The sequence below is a fragment of the Nycticebus coucang genome, chromosome 18 (genome assembly GCF_027406575.1).
Source record: "Nycticebus coucang isolate mNycCou1 chromosome 18, mNycCou1.pri, whole genome shotgun sequence".
NCBI classification, from domain to species: Eukaryota; Metazoa; Chordata; class Mammalia; order Primates; family Lorisidae; genus Nycticebus; species Nycticebus coucang.
The window spans coordinates 6,584,442-6,603,504 of record NC_069797.1 but is presented as its reverse complement, the minus strand read 5'-3'; the positions used below and the strand labels follow the sequence as shown (position 1 = coordinate 6,603,504).

At 52.1% G+C, this 19,063-nt stretch overlaps 1 pseudogene; it reads left to right on the top strand.

Annotated features, from left to right (window-relative positions):
* Nucleotides 1-17,248, top strand: part of LOC128570278 (leucine-rich repeat-containing protein 75A-like) — a 34,139-nt pseudogene extending 16,891 nt beyond the window's left edge.
* Nucleotides 17,249-19,063: the final 1,815 nt, after the last annotated feature.

Here is a 19,063-nt window from a genome sequence, read left to right as displayed (position 1 = left end):
CTTGAGACTCTGTCTCCAAATAAATAAATAAATAAATAATGGGACAAGATGAACAACTAGAAGCAACATTCACCAAAAGCCCATGTCCAAAAGAAGAAAAATTAAACTGAAGGGAACTTTAGGAAACTGAAATTGGAGAGTTGAACACAATGACAAAAAAATAAATAAAAAGGTACACATTATCCCCACTAAGGCAAACTGAGAGGGTGAGAAAGAGAATAGAGATCAGATAAGGAGCAACTAGACAGAATGCACCTGTTGCCAACCGGAAAGGGAGACATCCCCCCAAATGGGGAGCCTGCCATGGGCTTTCTGTGAGTGAGCCAGGAACAAAGGACCTCTTTGAGAGCCATGAAGGCTCTTATTTTATGCCAAGAAATTCTCACCTCTGGTTTCCCATGCTGCATGCAGCAAAAGGGAACAAATTTTCCTCTGCAATCCTGAGCCCACAGCCCATCCTCTCCACTTTCTGGTTGCCTGACAGAATACCCCCCGCAGATGTCAGGGTGTTTGACAAGATCTCTCAGAGACCTCTCTATTTGACTCCACTGAGTCAAATACTACCCATCCCTACTTGTGAGAGGCAATTGTGGCTGTGCAACACTCCCTTTGACATGGCGTGGATTCTCCTGGATCTCCCTTGTTCTAAGGAGGATCTTTTCTCTACCCTCTGGAGAGTTCTTGCCCAGTAACTGTGCCCAGTGTCTCCTCACACCCCTCCTGCCAACTTAGAGAGAGACATTCCTAGTCTCAGGTGACCTAGGCTGGGAAGGTCCAGGAACCAGATCCTCCTCCCCAGCCACAGATGATGGCTGCCTTGTACCAAGTCTACAAATCAGATTTTAGGGGTAGTGCTACAGCTTCCTTGAAATGGTTTTCACAAGGAATGTTTGCACCACTGGAACAGAAACGGTTAGATCGACTGGTGGATTCCCCTCCTATAGCTGGTGCTGCTGGTGGAGGGCAATAGGTTTGCACTGATGTAAATATGTTTGCACAGGGGAGTTAGCACCATGAGAGCCATAATTGGTGGTCTGTTCATGGACTCCTCTCCTCCTGCAATTACCAATAGGGTCCATAGTGGTTCAAATTTTTTAACACATTCCCTTGGGTTGGATGTGTCTCCTTCTGCCAGACCCCAGTGTGGGCCGGGGCTCTTCTGGACCCTCAGTGGCACCACACAAATCTGTATCTGCACTGCCGGAGAGCCTCATAAGGCGTCAGGTGTGGGGGACAGAGAAGAGGTCCAGAGGAAGCTACATCCTTCCCAGGGGGCCCCCACTTCCTAACCTGGCACCCCACTCTCAACCCCTTCCTTCAGGGCGCCACATTCTTCTCACCCCAAGGCTCAAACTTTTTTGGGTTTCAGGAGCCCTTTAATACCTTTAAAATTACTGAGGCCCTCAAAGACGTTTTCTCTACGTGGGTTGAATCACATATCTAATGCTATTTTCTGTGGGAGAAATTAAAACAAGAACATCTTTATTCATTCATTTAAAATTAGTAAGTTCACCTGGGGAAGAAATACATTTTTATAAAATGACTATACTCTCCAAAGGAGAAAATGAGGAAGGTGGTGTTTCCCATGTTTGTGACACCCCAGAAGACAGCGGGTTCTCGGACGTGTCGCGCCCACATGCCCGCCTTGTGACAGGCTGCTTTGGCTGAAGTAGGTCTGACATCCACACCCTGGGCCGGTGGGGAGAGAATGTGGCTGTGCCCCCAAAATGGCTTCAATGACTCCTCCCCGAGATCTTCAGAAGACACTTCGAGAAATGCTGTTTTAATACCAACCCCGCCCATGTGAATCTCTACTCGCTTTTTAGAAATCCGTACCCTCCACCCTGTACCCTTTACCCCACTTGCAACCAGCCTCTCCAGGAGGCACCATCGCGAGGAAGTGGGTCCCACACGACTGAAGTTGAATAGCTGGGTTTGGGGGCTATTCCTAAAGATAGAACCCAGACCCATACTGAGGAAGATGAGCTTTTCCTCAATGCTTGGAGCTCTGCAGGCAAACCAGCCCCTCCTGGGCTAGGGATGTGCTCAGGAGGGGCCACATCTGGATCTGGTTCTCCCAGGTTCCTCACACAGGCAGCGGGTCTCACATGCCTGTCCCCCCATCTCTTCCTGGAAGTCAGGGCAGAGTGGAGTGCCGGACAGGCAGTGTTGGGCAGTGTCTGTGCGGCCATTTACAGGGGCAGAGATGGGACACTTCCCAGGGCTATGGCCCAGGCTGCAGCCTTCTGTGACACCTGAGTGTTCAGGGAGCGCCCCTCCGTCACCCAGTACCATAAGTAGTCCCCATGGGCGGGGACACAGTCATCCCCAGTAAACTGGCTTACTGGGAGTAGATGTGGAGAGGACACCTGAACGTGGCCAAGGTCCTCGAGACTGTGAAGTGCCCTGAAACAGCATAAGCATTCTGAGGACCTAGGCAGACTCGAGATAGAAAAATAAAGCAATAAAGCATGCAGCAGCCTTTGGCCAGGCTCCACCTGGGTTTCACTGCCCTGGCCTTGGGACACTGGGGAGCCCCACCCAGCTGGAATTCACAGGGAGGGCGGTGGCCATGACTCACAGTGACCCAGAGCACCCGCCTTGGGGATCCCCTCTCCCCACTCCCCCATCCCAAGGAAGGATGGTACAAACACAGAGGGCAGCCACAGCAAGCCGGGCACCTGGGGCGACTGGCCAGAGGAGGGGATGGTGGGAGCGTGGCTCTGGGAAAGGACATTCAGCATCTGCTCAGACCTGCCACAGCCTCTGGGTTGGCATCCAGGGTTTTCTTGGTCTTTCCAGGACAGGTCAGCCTCGACTGGCCTTGAAATGTGGCGGAAGCTGGGAAGATGAAGTGGGGCTGGCAGGAGCATGAGAAACCCTAATGGTCACCGAAGCAGAGTGTCCAGGCTTTTCTTTGACAACAGAACTACCTTTGTGTGTCTGTCTGTAGCCAGGAGCAACTCCTGAGCACCACAGCCCACAGCCTTGCTGCCCCTCTCTCCCCTCTCCTGCCCAAACCTGCCCCCACCTGTCAGCCCCAAGATCTTAGAATACAACTTAAAAACTACTGTGTGGTTCACCTGCCATTTCACAGAGGGAGAAGGAGATCACAGAGAGAGGGGCCTTGCCACAGACTTTCAGTTAGCTGGGCTTCAGCTGGGCCCGTGTCCAGCTTTTTCTCCCAGGGTCATCCGGGGATAGGGAGCAAGGATGGCTGTAAGGGGAAGACCACTAGGTGCCAGGGGGGGATGCACAGGGGAAGCAGGGGAGGGAAAGAGGCTGACATGATGTTGACAGCCACAGAGGAGGATCCTAGCTTGCAGACAGCCCATAGAAGAAAAATAACTGCAGCCTCTGGCCTCCTCCCATGGCCACAGTCTAGCCTCTGACCATGGGAATGACAGTGTCTGTTTTCACCATCATCTTCTGCCTTCCTTCCTTCCTTCCTTACCTCTCTGGCCCCAGGAAGGGGAGCCTCAAGGTGTACGCGAGGTTCGGCTGGGGAGACAGGCACTAGGCCACAGCTCTTTTGGCCACGCAGGCCTCTGAGACCCGAGACCACAAGCCCTTTTGACTTTCGGCCTTCCCACCTTCCCAGCCTCCTCCTGCCCTGAGATTCTGCATGTTACTGGGTGATGGTTTGTGTCCCAGAATTCCACAGGTCACATGGCTCCCACACATCCTCCTGACCATGCGACCAGTGTGGAAGGTCCGAACCCTTCTCTCACTCCTGTGTTTTTCTTGAAAAAAGGATCATGGCTCTTGACACATTCTCAAATGGGTCTCTGATCCAAAAAGGAGTTAAGAGCCACTATATAAGGGGAGGGGTCTTTCCCAGTGAAGGGGGCAGAAATAAAGAAATGGAAGTGAAGTGGGCTCAGGGCATCCACTCTTGGTGACTCTCTTCCCTGCCAGATACTTTACATATGTCACTTGGTGGTGTTTCTCTTATCTACTCATGACGCTGGAGTCACTGTCCTCATCTGACAGATGAGGAAACTGAGGCTCAGTGATATTAGGTCATCTGCTTCAGGATACAGCACTGCCTGAGAGATTGAAGATGCCAGAGCAGGACCAGAGGTCTAAGGCTAGTGTGACACTTGGTTTTACAAGGGGCCAGGCTCTAGGCCAACACTTGAGAAGCTTCCTGCCACTGCAGCTGTGCCAGACCCTGAGCCCCCGGACACAGGTCCCTGTAATTATGTCAGCAGCCAGACACCCTGGCGCAGGGCTGGCAGTTTGCCTCAAAGGTTCATTCCTGCCATGTGGAAAACAAAGCCCTCCAGACCGGCCCCTCCTGTCCTCACCATAGCACCAACAAAGCTGTCCAAGGGGCAGGAGGCAGAATGCCCCTACCGGTGCAGGTTGGACCTGACCAGCTCAGAGACTCAGAGAGCCTTCCCCCAGGAGACACCCTGGCCCCTCCAGACCCACGTGGGAAAGACCCTTTTTATATTATAGAAATGTCAGCCACAGAGCCGAGTCGCTGCCCTCCCCCTGCCTCCTGCCCAGCTCATCCCATGGTGGATAAGAGCAGATGGGTGTCTGTGCAGGACAGCCCCAGGCTGGGTCTAGGTCATCCCCACCTTCCTGAGATTCTGACAGCTGGAGGAGTCGGTATCTGGGAACTTGTTCTGCACAGATCCCATCTTGTTGAATGTCCCACCTTCTTGTGATGTTTCAGAATCGTGGGGAAGGTGTTTAGAAAAGACCAGAATATCCCAACAAAACAAGAAGCAAGCCCCTGCAGCAACTCAGATGGTCACCCACACCTTTCCCCCACTCCCTCCTGGCTACTGGGGCTGGGACCCTCCTCCTCCTCTGGCCTGCAACTCAAAAGCTCCCAAGGCAGAGGAGTACTGTGGCCACATCTGCCTAAGGAGAAGTAAATATAACTTCAGAAGCAGGAAGAAAGCACACTTTTTTTTTTTTAGACAAGAGTCTCACTATGTCACCCACACTAGAGTGCTGTCGCATCTCAGCTCACAGCAACCTCAAATTCTTAGGCTTAAACAATTCTCTTGCCTCAGACCCTCGAGTAGCTGGAACTACAGATGTCTGCCTCAACGCCAAGCTATTTTTTGTTGCAGTTGTCATTGTTGTTTTAGCTGGCCCCGGGCCTGGTTCGAACCTGCCAGCCTCGGTGTGTGTGGCTGGCACTGTAACCACTGTGCTATAGGCACCAAGCTGAAAACACAACTCTTTATCAATGAACGATCCTGTGACAAGGCAGAGGAGTTTTGCTATGCATGCTGGTTCCAAATTTTGCCCCCAGTGGGGAAACAGCCACTAACACTGTGGCAGGCCACCCTTGGCTTCATCCTCTGGGAAAATGGAGAGGAATAGGCCAGTGACATCACAGGAGAGGTGAACACACTGGTACCTGCATAGACTGTGGTGCCCGTGAACGTCCAGCCCACTTTTCCTCGGCTCAGAGAGAGAGAAAGAGGCCTGGGCTCATCCAGGCCCCCTCGGGACCTGCAGACACTTCCCTGCCAGAGTTCTGGGGGATGCTGAGCTGCCAGCAGGGGCACCCAGTGGCCTGTGCCCACTTGTCCCAGTGTGTTGGGCAAGGTGAGTGAAGCAGCCATCCTGACCTCTGGCGCCCTCTGCTCTTGCAGGACCAGGGCATGGATTCGACCTCGCTGGATGACGTTCTGTATCGCTATGCTAGTTTCCGGAACCTGGTGGACCCCATCACTCACGACCTCATCATCAGCCTGGCACGCTACATCCACGCCCCAAGCTGGTAGGGCTCTGCAGTCCAGTTACCGGGGTATGAGGTGGGCACCTTTCTGAGCAAGAGAATCCCCTCCTGCAGGCACCAAGAGAGCAGCCCCAAGGTACCCCCCCTTGGTGCCATCAGCACAGATGGGTTTGGTTTGGCACCCGGGGTGAATTCATTGCCAACATTTACAAACAGGATTTTTCACATGATCCCTATATTCAGCAGCCCTTAAAAAACTAGAAGCTTCAGCAACATGAAGCCCTGATTCCTACAGGGCTGCAGCTGAGTAGCCATCTCTGTTATTCAGGGCCAGGTACACCATGTACAGTTGTTCAGGTTGTACACTGCACAAATACATGCTCAGAGAGAGGTAGAGATTGGAGAGAAGCAGGGAATAATTAAAACCCAGCCCTCTCTCCACCAACCAAACCATGACCATGGTGCAGAATTGTGTCCTACTAAAGGCGGACTTCTTATTTGCACAAAGAAGCCATACAAGGATGACAGCAGCCCTGCACAGGGCTCTCTAGTTTACCTCAATCCCCACTACTCCCAGTTAGTTGTCTTTAAATCCAAGATGACCCACCCCCTGGGTCATGTTCATTTCCTGCCTGAAAAAGTTGGCTGTCCCACCCACCTTGCCCAGCATCCCCCTTCCTTTTCAGAAGGAAAAGCCCTAGGACTCTCCAGGCACCCAAACTGTTCCTCAGCCCCTTCTGGAGGGAGGTTCTACTCCTGTCCTGCCAGCTGGGGCCTAGGCTGGGCCTTGTGGGGTGCCAGGCTTACTTACCCAGGGATGAGCAGCTGGACACACTTCCCCACCCGGGAAGTCAGGGGAGAGCCAGGCAACTCCACACTGAGCTCTCCTCTGTCTTTTTTTCCCCTTCTATCACATCTCTCAATCACCAGCAGCTTTTTTTTTGAGACAGAATCTCACTTCAATGCCCTGTGGCATCACAGCTCACAGAAACCTCATAGAGAATTATCTTGCTAAGGCAAGAGAATTGCTTGAGTCCAAGTGTTTGAGGTTACTGTGAGCTGTGTCACCACAGCACTCTACTGAGGGCAACGAAGTGAGACTCTGTCTCGAAAGAAAGAAAGAAAGAAAGAAAGAAAGAAAGAAAGAAAGAAAGAAAGAAAGAAAGAAAGAAAGAAAGAAAGAAAGAAAGAAAGAAAGAAAGAAAGAAAGAAAGGTTAGGGAGCTCCTTGGCCTGGCCTCCCCTGTAAGGGCACTAATCCCATCATGAGGGCTCAACCCTGATGACCTAATCCCCCCAAGGCCCCACCTCCTGATACCATCACCTTGAGGATTAGGGTTTCAACATATGAATTCTGGGGAGATGATTTCAATCCATGGCATATTGTAACCTTTCTCCAATCACTGAATTACTTGGACTTGGTCCTCTTCAACTCTAAAATGGACATAAAAATAATCTCTCTCCTGTCAAGCTGTTTGGAGAGTCAGATAAGATGGTTCACAAGAAGCTCTTCTGTGTGCCTGGCACATGTGAGCACACAGTGCCCAGAAGGTGCTAACCAGTTGGTGGGCACCTGCCATGTGCTGAGTGGTGTGCAAAGACCCAGCAGGCTAGTTGTCAGGAAGACCTGGTCCCTGGGCCATGAGCCCTGCAGGCTCAGAGACCTAAAGAGTAATGGTCTGGTCCCTGCTCAGGAGTTCCAAACCCAGCTAGTGGGGGCGAGCCCTGCTGTAGGCCTGGGGGTCCCTGCCAATGCCCGAGGCTGTGTGACAGGGGAATGGCTCTTCTGAAGAACTCTCCTAGCTGTGGATGAGGCAAGGGTGGGAGATCCCTAAGCTATGCGTTCCCCAGGCTGAGGGTAGGTGCAGCCTGCTGTTAGTAGTATGCATTGTACAGAGAACGCCATCTAACATGTATGTGGGATCACATGCATCTCCCTGAAAATCCTTTAGCACCGTCTCTGTACAAGCAAGGCAGTCTCATCTTTCCCACTGTGGCCCTGCATGCTCTGCTGCAACCACACAGCTGCCTCTGTCTCCTGCCCTAGGGACTTTGCTGCCCTGCTGACTACATGACACCCCCTCCTTCCTCTGAGCTTCCTTCCTAAAAGTTCCCAAGAGGCCTTTCTCAACAAGCCTGCCTAGGGTCGGCCTCCTGGTCTACCTGAGCCCTGTTCATTTCCTCATTCATTTCTGCATTTTACTTGCTGGTCTCTGAAACCACCTTGCTAATTTATTTTCTGCTTTCCCCACCACAATGGTGATGTCTCTTTCCTTCACAATTGCATCCTGCTCCAGGCAGAAAGCAAGTGACACATTCCATTGTGAATTTTTAAGAAGGGTTAATAAAGGCTTGTGGGCAGGATAAAAGAAATCAGCAGAGAACACTGAGACACCAAAGCCTCCAAGCAGCAGGAAGTTGCTACCCTGCAGGCAGTGGGGGGACCTGATGGCAGAGCAGGGTGAGAATGCAGGGTCCAGAGCCACACTGTGTTCGTCACAATGTAACAAATTATCCCAAAACTCAGTGGCTAGAAGCAAAGGACATGTGTCCTACAGCCTCTGTAGGTCAGGTATTCAGGGGCAGCTTAGCTTGGTAGTTCTAGCTTAGGGTCTCCCGAGGCATCAGTCAGGGCTGCAGGTATCAGAAGGCTTGGCAGAGGGTGGCAGGTCCACTTCCAAGATGGCACATTATAAGGTTGTTGGCAGGAGGCCTCGTTCCTTGCCCTAAGGGCCCCTCCGTAGAACCACTTGAGTCCTCTCGCATCATGGCTGTTGTGCTGACTTGTGCCAAAGCAGGTGGTAAGAGGGAAGCCGCAGTACATTTATGACCTCATCTCAGAAGTCACAAACCATCACTGCTGCCATTCTGTAGGTTCTGGTGTCACCCAGGCCATCCCTGATCCAGCGTGGAAGGAGATGGATGCTGGGGTGAGGACTTTTGCTGAAGCGTGGAGGGAACTCCAGAGCTCAGCCCTCTTGAGCACAGGGAAGGGCAGGGAACAGGCGATGGGGAAGGAGTAAGCAGAGAAAACCAGCACAGGGTCCCCACCTCTGCAACAGTGCCTGGTGCTCAGTGAAGTGAGCAGGGCAGTCAGCATTGGACAGGTGGATGATGGAAATAATTTAGAAATGAACAAGGGTCACCTTTGAGTGCAGGCAGTGGAGGGCTGTGCTTGGTGGGGTCCCGGGGCAGTTCTGGGGTGCATGGGGTGTGAAGGTGGCAGATGGAAACCTTGCCTGGCAGTGCAGAAATGGAGCAGTATCAGATGCTGGGGAAGGCCTGCAGTTGACCTGGAGCATCTTTCCCTGGGGGTCCGTGAGAAGCCCCCAAACACATTCATTCTTCCCCAAGGCCCTGGCAGTGTCACTGGGCAGGTCTGGAGAGGCCCCACCCCACACTTGACTCAGCAGTGTCCTAAGTTTCCCTGACTGCACCCCACCCACAGCACACTGACTTTAGGCTGGCTGAAGCCTGGAAGAGAATCATCCCCAGAGGTACTGTGATGTCACCTCCTGGCTGCCCACCTGGCCTCCCTCCCTGTCCACTCTACACCCTGAAGGGCTGCCTATGCCCCCAGCTTACCAGTCAGGTTCTAGCCATGGAGGAGTTTTGCTTATTATCAACTCCAGGTTCCAGGGAAAGGGCTGGTATGTCGTCTCAGTCAGCAGGGGGGTCTGGTCACACAAGAGGGCTGCTGGAGGACCAGGTGTGGTGGCTCAGGCCTATAATCTCAGCACTCCAGGGGGCCAAAGTGGGTGGATTCCCTGAGCTCAGGAGTTGGAGACCAGCCTGAGCAAGAGGGAGACCCTGTCTCTACTAAAAATAGAAAAATACTAGCCAAGCATGTGGCAGATGCCTGTAGTCCCAGCTACTCAGGAGACTGCGGCAGGAGGATCAATTGAGCCCAGGAGTTTGAGGTTACTGTGAGCTATGATGCCACCACACTCTACTCAGGACAATAGTGAGGCTCTGTCTCAAAGATAAATAAATAAATAAATAAATAAATAAATAAATAAATAAGGCTGCTAAGCTGCACCACTTTAGAGGAGAAGAAAGTTCCCAGAGCATAGGGCTGCAGTCCTGGCCAGTGCTGGGCACAGGGCACCTGGACACGTAGGACAAGGCAGTGCTGGTATCACAGAGCTCCAGCCTGGGTTGCAGCTCTTGCTCCATACAGTGTTGCAAACTTGCAGGAAGGACACTCCCTTTCCTCCCTGCCCCACCTTCTCCTATTCGTCCTGCACTCTGGGCCAGGCCTGTTCCCCCAGGCCTGTTCCCCCAGGAGCTGGGTCAGTAGTAGGTGGTTGATCTAAAGGCTTTTCTGGTTGTAGGTGATAGAACGCCTTGAGCTCAGCTAAGCCAAAGAGAAGACAAGCTTTCTCAGCGCAGGGAACACCTGGGATGGTGGTTAGGAGACAGCAGCAGCCTCGGTGCCTCTGATGAGATGTGGGTCCCAACTCCTTCTTACAGATTGTGTGCCAGTCTGCTAACTCCTCTATGCCTCAGTTCCTTCATACGCCGAGTGGGAGTGTGAGTAGTTCTGGGATTCTTGTGAGGTACGGGACTGTAATGAGTTTGTAGGGGCAGAATGCTGTGACACCCTTCTTCACCCATTATAAGGGACACGGCTGACACTTAACAAGAGACAAGCATAACAGATTTATTTAATCAAAGTTCTGTGTGACGTGGGAGCCTTCAGAAATGAAGCTCTGCTGGGTATGGTGCCTCACACCTACGATACTGACACTTTGGGAAGCTGATGTGAAAGAATCACTTGAAGTTCAAGAACAGCCTGGGCAACACAACAAAACCCTGTCTCTTAAAAAAATTAGCCAGGCATTGGGCGGCATCTGTGGCTCATATACCAAGGGTGTATATACCAAGGGTGGCAGGTTCAAACCCGGGCCCAGCCAAACTGCAACAACAAAAAAATAGCCTGACCTTGTGAAGGGCGCCTGTAGTCCCAGCTATTTGGGAGGCTGAGGCAAGAGAATCGCCTAAGCCCAGAAGTTGGAGGTTGCTGTGAACTGTGTGCTGCCACGGCACCCCACCGAGGGTGAAAAAGTGAGACTCTGTCTCTACGAAAAAAAAAAAAATAGCCAGGCATAGTGATGTGTCTGTAGTCCCAGCTACTTAGAAGGCTAAAGTGAGAGTATGGCTTGAGTCCAGGAGATCAAAGCTGCAGTAAGCTAGGATCCCACCACTGCACTCCAGCCTGGGCAACAGAGTGAGATTCTGTATCTAAAGAGAGAGAGAGAGAGAGAGAGAGAGAGAGAGAGAGAGAGAGAGAGAGAGAGAGAGAGAGAGAGAGAGAGAAGACTCCAAAACCCAGGGAAAACTTTTTATTCTCAGGTCTGATGACACCATCAGCCCTAAGTGACCCAACGAAGGGCCTGTGTAGGCAAGGGGAGGGGAGCAGCGGGCGGCTGCTCAACTCCACTTGGCCTGTTCAGCTACACTTCGCCTCCAGGGTGGAAAAGCCCCCCTGGAAGGAGAGTACTCCAGAGGGAGGGAGAGTGACCTTTTTAAGTTTTGTGGCTGGCCTTGGTGAGAGGGGTTGGCTGGCTTTGGTGAGAGGGGTTCTGGCTTCTATGAGCTTCCTAAGCAAAGAGGAATCCTGGGGGGGGGGGGGGCACGAGAGGACAGGAGAAGGACAGAGGGACCTTGGTTCCAAGTCCTTCCAATGTCCTTTGCTCACAGTGCTCGGCATGCCAAGGTGCCATACTTGGGGTGTCACGTTCTGAGTCCCAAGTTCACAGAGATGTTTACTGTGTCCCGGAAGCTATTATTTATTCAGTTTGGACAAGCAGATGGGAACTCTCACTTCTGTGAGAATACTGGCGCACGCCTAGTCTCAAGACAGCTCTGGTAGGTGTGCCTGTCTTTGTCCCCGTTTGGCCAGGGAGGGGTCGGTTCTCTAATGGCAGCGGCTAAGTCATCACGAGCCGCGCCCTGGCGCGGCTGCCCCCCTGTGGCTGTGGCGCGGCATTGACGCGTCCTCTTCCTCTTTTTTCCCTTCCCGCAAGGCTAAGCTGCCCTGGCCTAGAGGGTGGAGAGGGAGGGCCCCTGACCAGGATCTTAGAAACTCTGGGAAGAGGTTTTAGAAGGAGGGTCAGCTGAGCTCAGTTCTCAACTTTGGAGGCTGGCAGCGTTCTGTCCTTGGGTAGGGGGCTCCTGGAGTGATGCTGGCCAGATCACCCAAATCCGCCTGCAGCACTTCTCCACCGTGGCTGCACAAGGGAATCACTTGAAGAACTTTTAGAAATCCCTGTACCCGAGCTGCCCACCATCACTTAGGTGGCCAGGGCATCAGTGTCTTAGGATCCTGGTGTGCAAAGTTCCAAGGTGGGGAACTGTGGCCCTAGGTGTGCCATCTCTGGTGTCACTTCCCATTCTCCCTTTGGCCTCCAAAGTCAGCCCTCATCTGGGCCCCCACCACAACCGCCCCTTCCTGAGCCTGTGCTGGCTGAGACCCTGTGGCCTCCTTGGGGATCTGACCCCACTGGCCACCCTTTCCCTTGGTGCCCAGGCTCTACTTCTTTCTCCTTTTCTCACTCCTATGTGTCTGGTGGCCCCCACATCCCCCTTGGTTCATTCCCTGGCCAGGGGTGCACATCAGCTGCTGATGGATGCATTTAGCTCAGACCTGTCTGGAGCCCCTGCCTGATAAATCCAATGGTACCCCCAGCTGGGGGTCCAGAGGCCCCTCAACTCACCATGGCCCTGCCTGAGTGGGTCATCCCCTGCCCTGCCTTTTTGCCCTCTTCACCTCTGAAGCCCTCTTCTACCCAAAGTCTCAACCCTCCCAAGACCCCCAAGCCCTTGCTCAGATTGTTTCCTCTTCACTCAGGGATTGCTTGTTTCCTGTTTCCATAGAATAATCACTAACCCACCTGCTCTTAAAAGCTCAGCTCCAATTTGAGTGAAGTAGTCTCCCTTCTTTCCCCTGCCCAAGTTCAGTGCGCTGGTGCAGCACAGTATTCGCTGACCGAGCCAGCCTGGAGTGCTTGCTGCATGCTGGTCTCTACCAAAGCACAGTACAAGTCATAACTCACTTAAACCCTCAGAAAAACTCTAAAACTCTTGTGAGATCCCCTCACAGATGCCCATCAGAGACACAGAGAGGTCAGGTGTTTGCCCAAGGCCACACTTTGTGACTAAAGCCAACTGGAATCCATGCAGTTTGGCCCCAGGTGTGTGCTCTTCACTACTCTGCACAGCTCCTCCATTAATAGAGGGATCCTGGAGTCACATAGCAAAGCAGCCTGCTGAGTGCACACTGTGTGGCTGGGGGCTACACAGGTCAGGGCATTGACCCTCCCCTCACCAGAGCTGTTGGCCACCCATGGTTCTCTGCCTGGCTCTTGCTAACCCTTGGCCATGGCATGAAGTACACTTGCTAACCCTTGGTCTGGCTAACCCTCGTGGCCCACACTCCACCCCTCTAGATGGGATTCACACCCCTGCTCCCACACAGCTCTGGCTCAGGGCCTGTTGGACTGACTTCCCTGGGGACATCAGAGTTGGAGTCTCTCCAGGGTCTTCCTGCTGCATCCTTTATCCCAGTGTCTCTGTTTGGGTGGGCCACCCGAACAAAATACCACAGTCTGGGTGGTTGAAACAACAGACATTAATTATCTCACACTTCTAGAGGCCGGAAGTCCAACATTGGTAGGTTTGCTTTCTCTCCTAGGTTTGTAGATGACCACTGTCTAGCCTTGTCCTCACATGGTCTTTCCCTCTGTACTTATATGTCCTGATTTTTTCCTATAAGGACACCAGTCATATTGGATCAAGGCCTCACCTGTGACCTCACTTTACCTTGATCACCTCTTTAAAGACCTTGTTTCCAATTAGTCATATTCTGAGGTATTAGGGGTTAGGACATCATATAAATTTGTGGGGGACACAATTCAGCCCATAATGCCCAGAGTCTCAAACTCAAATACTGATGGGCCAGAGGGGTAACATGGATGAATGGATTAGGCTGGGAAAGACCTGCCCCCTTCACTCTTTTATATTCCCACATTTGAGAAATAGGTAAAAATATTACACTTTCCTCTTTACCATGTGAAATACAAAACCAGGATGTTCATGGCCATATCTCAGATTCCTAAAGTGCCTGGCACCTAGTAAGTGCTCAGTAAATATTTGTCGAGCAAACGAATGAACAGGATGGCCATTGGAGATCCTGGGTGGATCCTGGCCAAGGGGTCAGTGGGCACTCAGCTCCTGCCAACTGTTGTCGGACTGCCTGAAACCAAGACTTAGATACATAAATCTGTTTCTCAGTGCTAGCAACTAATCCACAAAAACTAAAACCATTGGGGAAGCACCTGTGGCTCAAGGAGTAGGGCGCTGGCCCCATATACCAGAGGTGGTGGGTTCAAACCCAGCCTGGCCAAAAACTGCAACAACAAAATAAAAACCATTCTACAGACTGGTTGCAACCACTGCTGTCTGTGAGGGGCATCTTCTCAGCTGCTCCAGCGACTCAGGACCTACCCCCTTCTGCAGGAAAGCGATGCGCTGGGCACCATGGAGAAGCTATGCCGCCAGCTTCCTCCTCCAGGAAGCCTTCCAGGGTACCCTCTCTGTTTCTTATGGTACCTACCAGAGGTACATACCACCTCAGCCCCCACTCCCAGTGGAGGCGACACCGGGGACTGGTGAAGAGGAAGCCACAGGCCTGGTGAGTTGCAATCCACAGTGCGTCTATGCCAGTCTCAGTGTGTGACACATGGTGCCCCTCCCTGGGCTGGAAGAAGGGCAGAGCCAGAGGGACGCTTGGAGGGAGGACTCAGTCAGAGGAACAGCCAGGAGGGTATTCCTGGTGGGCGTGAGGAGCTGCAGGAGGCACCCTGGCTGTAGGGTGGGAGCTGGGGAGTATGGGCCCACTTAGATGGGGCTGGAAGCGAGGGGACGTGAGCAGCTTCTCATATCTGGTGTGCTAAAAGTGGGCACTCCCAACTGAACCCCCCAGTTCTCTGGGGTGCCCCCAAGGGTCCCAGATCAAAACCCTGGTCCATACAGCAGAAAGGACTCTCAGGGGCTTGATAGTCCCTGAGAAGATTGATGGTGGAGGGTGGCACATAGGACTTAGACCTTGTGAGCTACAACTGGTAGGTACCATCAGAAACAGAGAGGGTACCCTGGAAGGCTTCCTGGAGGAGGAAGCACTCCTGCCTTTTTTGCAAATGACCACGGGCAGGGTGCCTGGCCTTCGAAGACTCTTTGGCAAGGTCTTGATGCTACTGCTGGCTTTGCTTGTTGGTCCCAAAGGTGGGGGAGGGAAGAACTGTCCCCCTCCCTCTTGGAGAAGAGCAAGCTCCGGCACCTCCTTCCACTCTGGCCACCCCTACCCCAACACTGGGAAGGAGACCCCTGGGAGGCTCTTATGGAGCTCCACCTGGGTGGAGGGAAGGGTCACATACGGGGATAGAACAGGACGGGGGTGTGGAAACTGGAATCCAGGAGCCTCTTCTATCTCCCCCAACTCATGGGCAGTGAAGCCATTCTTCTTTGGGAGCCATTGAAAATGAGGTCTCCTTCCCCTCTGTTGGTTTCTCATCACACTTAAAAGCAATCCAGACGGGCCCTTTGTGACCTGTCCTTCCCCCACTCCCCAGTCCCAGCCACAGCCTCCCAGGTGGTTCACAATCACACCCAACCCTTTCCAGCCCTAGGGCCTTTCTGTCTTCTCCTGGAACTTCTTCCAACTCTTCTGATGGCCTGAACCTTTTTTCTTCCCTTCAGGTCAAATGCCACCACCCTCTGTATAGACCAGTGCCCAGCTACTCTATCACTTCTCCCTCAAGTTTGTGGTCTGCCTCCCCCCACCCCAAGAATGAAAGCAGAGATTGTCCATCCCGTTCAGTGACCCTAGTGCCTGGCTCCCAGTAGGAGCTTAACACACACTTGTTGAAGGAATGAATGGGGCAGAAGACAGCACTGTTGCTGTTTGACTAGTATGGGTGGGGCTGGGCTGGTCACCACGGTCTCCCTGGGGTACTGGGTCTGCTTTATTAACATTGATACCAGCAGCCAACAGTTAAATCCTGCTGAATAGATGCCAGGCAGTGTTGCAAGCACTTAAATGTTATGCCATGAAAGCTTTACCTTCAAACACCCTAGGGCTGGACCCCAGTCAGAGGCAAAATGAGCAAACTGCGGACAGCTTCAGATCCCCGAAGCAGGGGACTTACCCTGCCTTGCCAGGAGGCCCAGGCTGACTCTTGAGCTGCTGTTAACATGTGCTGTTTGAACAGGGAGGGAACCCCCTCCCAGGGCACTTGAAAATGTGGGGAATGAGCATCTCAGCAGCACTAGCGAACAGAAGGGGCTGGTGGAAAGGACACACCATCTGCTGGATCAGCCTAGGCTCTGACCCAGGGCAAGAAGCAGGGGAACAAAGGACTAGGGTGGCAGCTAGCTGGGAGTGGGATGGGTGGAGAACACTCAGCCGCAGACCTGGATCCCCCGTCCCCTCCCCTGCAGGGCTCACCCTACAGATCCCTCCACATGGGAAATATGGGGCCTCTGAGATCCTTTGTGCAAATCCTGGGGCAACACAGCTACCAGCCAAGGGTGGTAGAAGCAGGGAGCTCAACCCAAGTAATTAATAATAGCAGCAGCAACTATTTGTCCATCACTTACCTATACAAGGCATTGTTCTGTTTTACATATATTAACTTCACATAACAACCCCATTAACTCCATTTTTTAGGATAATAACAGGTGCAGAGTATAAAGTCACAGAATAGGAAGGGAAAATGTAAAGATGCAAACGCAGACACCCCTTATGGAGACAGGAAGGGCAGTCAGAACTTGGGTTCTGGCCAGACAGGTTGTGGGGTAGTGCCAAGGGCGTGGAGCTCCCTGGATTCTCCCTTGAGTTTGATCTGCAAGTTTTATAAAAATGATCACTAGAGGCTGAGAGTACTGCTGCTTCTGAGGAGGCTTGTACCATTTGCTTGACTTTGCCTGCCTCTTTCCCCTTCAGCCTCAAGGCTGTCCTGGCCGGGAGCCCTCCAGACAACACGGTGGACCTGTCAGGCATCCCACTGACCTCCCGTGATCTGGAACGGGTGACCAGCTATCTGCAGAGCTGTGGGGAGCAGGTGGACAGTGTGGAGCTGGGCTTCACAGGCCTCACGCACGACGTGGTCCTGCAGCTGCTGCCAGCACTCAGCACCCTGCCCCGCCTCACCACGCTGGCACTCAACGGCAACCGACTGATGCGGGCCATGCTACTGACATCCTTAAGGACCCCAGCAAGTTCCCCAATGTCATGTGGATCGACCTTGGCAACAATGTGGACATCTTCTCTTAGCCCCAGCCCTTTCTGCTCAGCCTACACAAGCGGTCCCCGAAGCAGGGTCACCTACTCACTATCCTGGAGCTGGGTGAGGGCCCAGGCAGTGGGGAAGAGGCCCAGGAAGGGACAGTGGACCAGGAGGACCCTGGAGGGGGTCCTGTGGCCTTGGCCAAAGACCACCATGAGGTCAAGGAGACTATAGCAGCATTAGCGATATGACATGGAAGGGGCCTCACCAGGGAGCCCTCATGGGGTAGAGATGGTCAAGGCAGGCCAGGGGCTCCTGTCAGGAGGCTCAGGCTATTGCCAAAGTTGGCCTGGCCAACTCTATCACAAAAGGCAAGCCACAGCACCTGGGAAAGGGGCCTTTTACTTCTTGTTCCTCTCCATTTGCCCCCTATAAATCATACTACCTGCGTTTTGGCTCCTATGAAGTCATCCCTGGCTTGAAGCTCTAGACACCCCTCCCAAGTCAGCCCTTGGCCTCCCTGCAAAGGCTTATGAGAACAGGCATATTGTATGCTGAGTGCCAGCAGGTTGAGCTCATGAGAATGCTTTCCCCCAGTGTAGTTGGGGCCCTAAAAGTAACCCAGATGTTCCTATTCTGGGTCACTTGTTTTATCTAGGGGAGTGACTCCAGCCAAATGCTGAAGGTACCACACTCTAGGAGGGTGCGATTTTTACCAAAACCCCTAGCTGAAGAAACTGGGGGGAGGAGCCTAGTTCCACGTATGCTAACGGACTGAAAGGAAGTGGTCTACCTCCTTCCTTATGGAGCCTTGGACTCCATGGAACTTGTCTCAACCTCTACTTCTCTTGAGTGCTGTCCCCACCCCTCCCCCATGATTCTACACACCTTCCCCCAGGGCTACCTATCACAACTATATCCTTCAATACATCAGCACCAAGTAGTAGTGACTAAGGCATGCACGTGAAGGCCCATTCAGCCAGGCCTTCATGTGAGATCCAATATCTCTGGTGTGTGAAGGCCAAGGTACTTGCCATCAACCCATTCTTTGAGAGTATTTCTAAAAACCTACTACAGAAGGCTCTTAAAAACCCACCAAGTTGAATCCAAATTCTCAGCAGGCCCAAACAAAATCAGTCACCTGGAAGCTCCCAGGAGAGCCTAATTGAGCAAAGATTTTTCAGCTTACCTGATCTCCTTACACTCAAACACTTTTGCTGAAAGAATCCCACCTAGAAAAAAACAGGCAACCCCTAGTCCCAGGTCTCTTCGGGGAAACAGTCATTCATGAACCAGAAAACAGTATGAGTAAGCACTGCCTGATGGGCCTCAAGCCAGGCAGGCAGCAAGATGGGGCCTTGCATACTGTCAAGGGTTTTGGCTACAAAGTCATTTAAATGCTGAAGGAGATTGAACAAAGCTATGCAAAGGGACAGTACTCAAGAGGCAGCAGGGATTAGAACCCTTTGTGTCCATGTCTTAAATGCTTTGGAATTGTTGCCCTCTAAGGTATAAAACTGTTAAGAGCAAAGAGTTTTGACTGTAAGGAAGTTTACAAGCTTGAGTGCTTATAACTGGACTGCTAATACCTGACAGCAATAGTCAAATTTACTTTTTCTTCAAATACACATTTGTAACAACCAATACCAAAGACCATTCTTTATTATGGTATTAGTTCATGTTAAATGAATGAAAACATTACTCAAGGGGAACTAACAATTACCATTTTAAAGAACTAGCTCCCAACATAACAACCAATTTGTATAAGCTCCTGTTGGATAGGCTGGCAAGGGACAATGCTAGAAAATTTAATGAATGATACCAAATGTGCCAGTTACAGAAAACTGTTGCCCAATACTCTCTTAGCTTTGTTGAGAATGTCCTGATACACAAGGCATATTTCTACACCAAATGTTCAACAGTTAAGTTTTCAGAATCCAAGCTGATAGCAGCTCTTGGTCCTTCACAGACTGACATCCATCCTCTGGGGATGCAGCCTGTAAAGAAACTAAATTTCAGTTTCACTTCCTGCTCTAACCAACAGCCATTCGCACAAGAAAAGATAT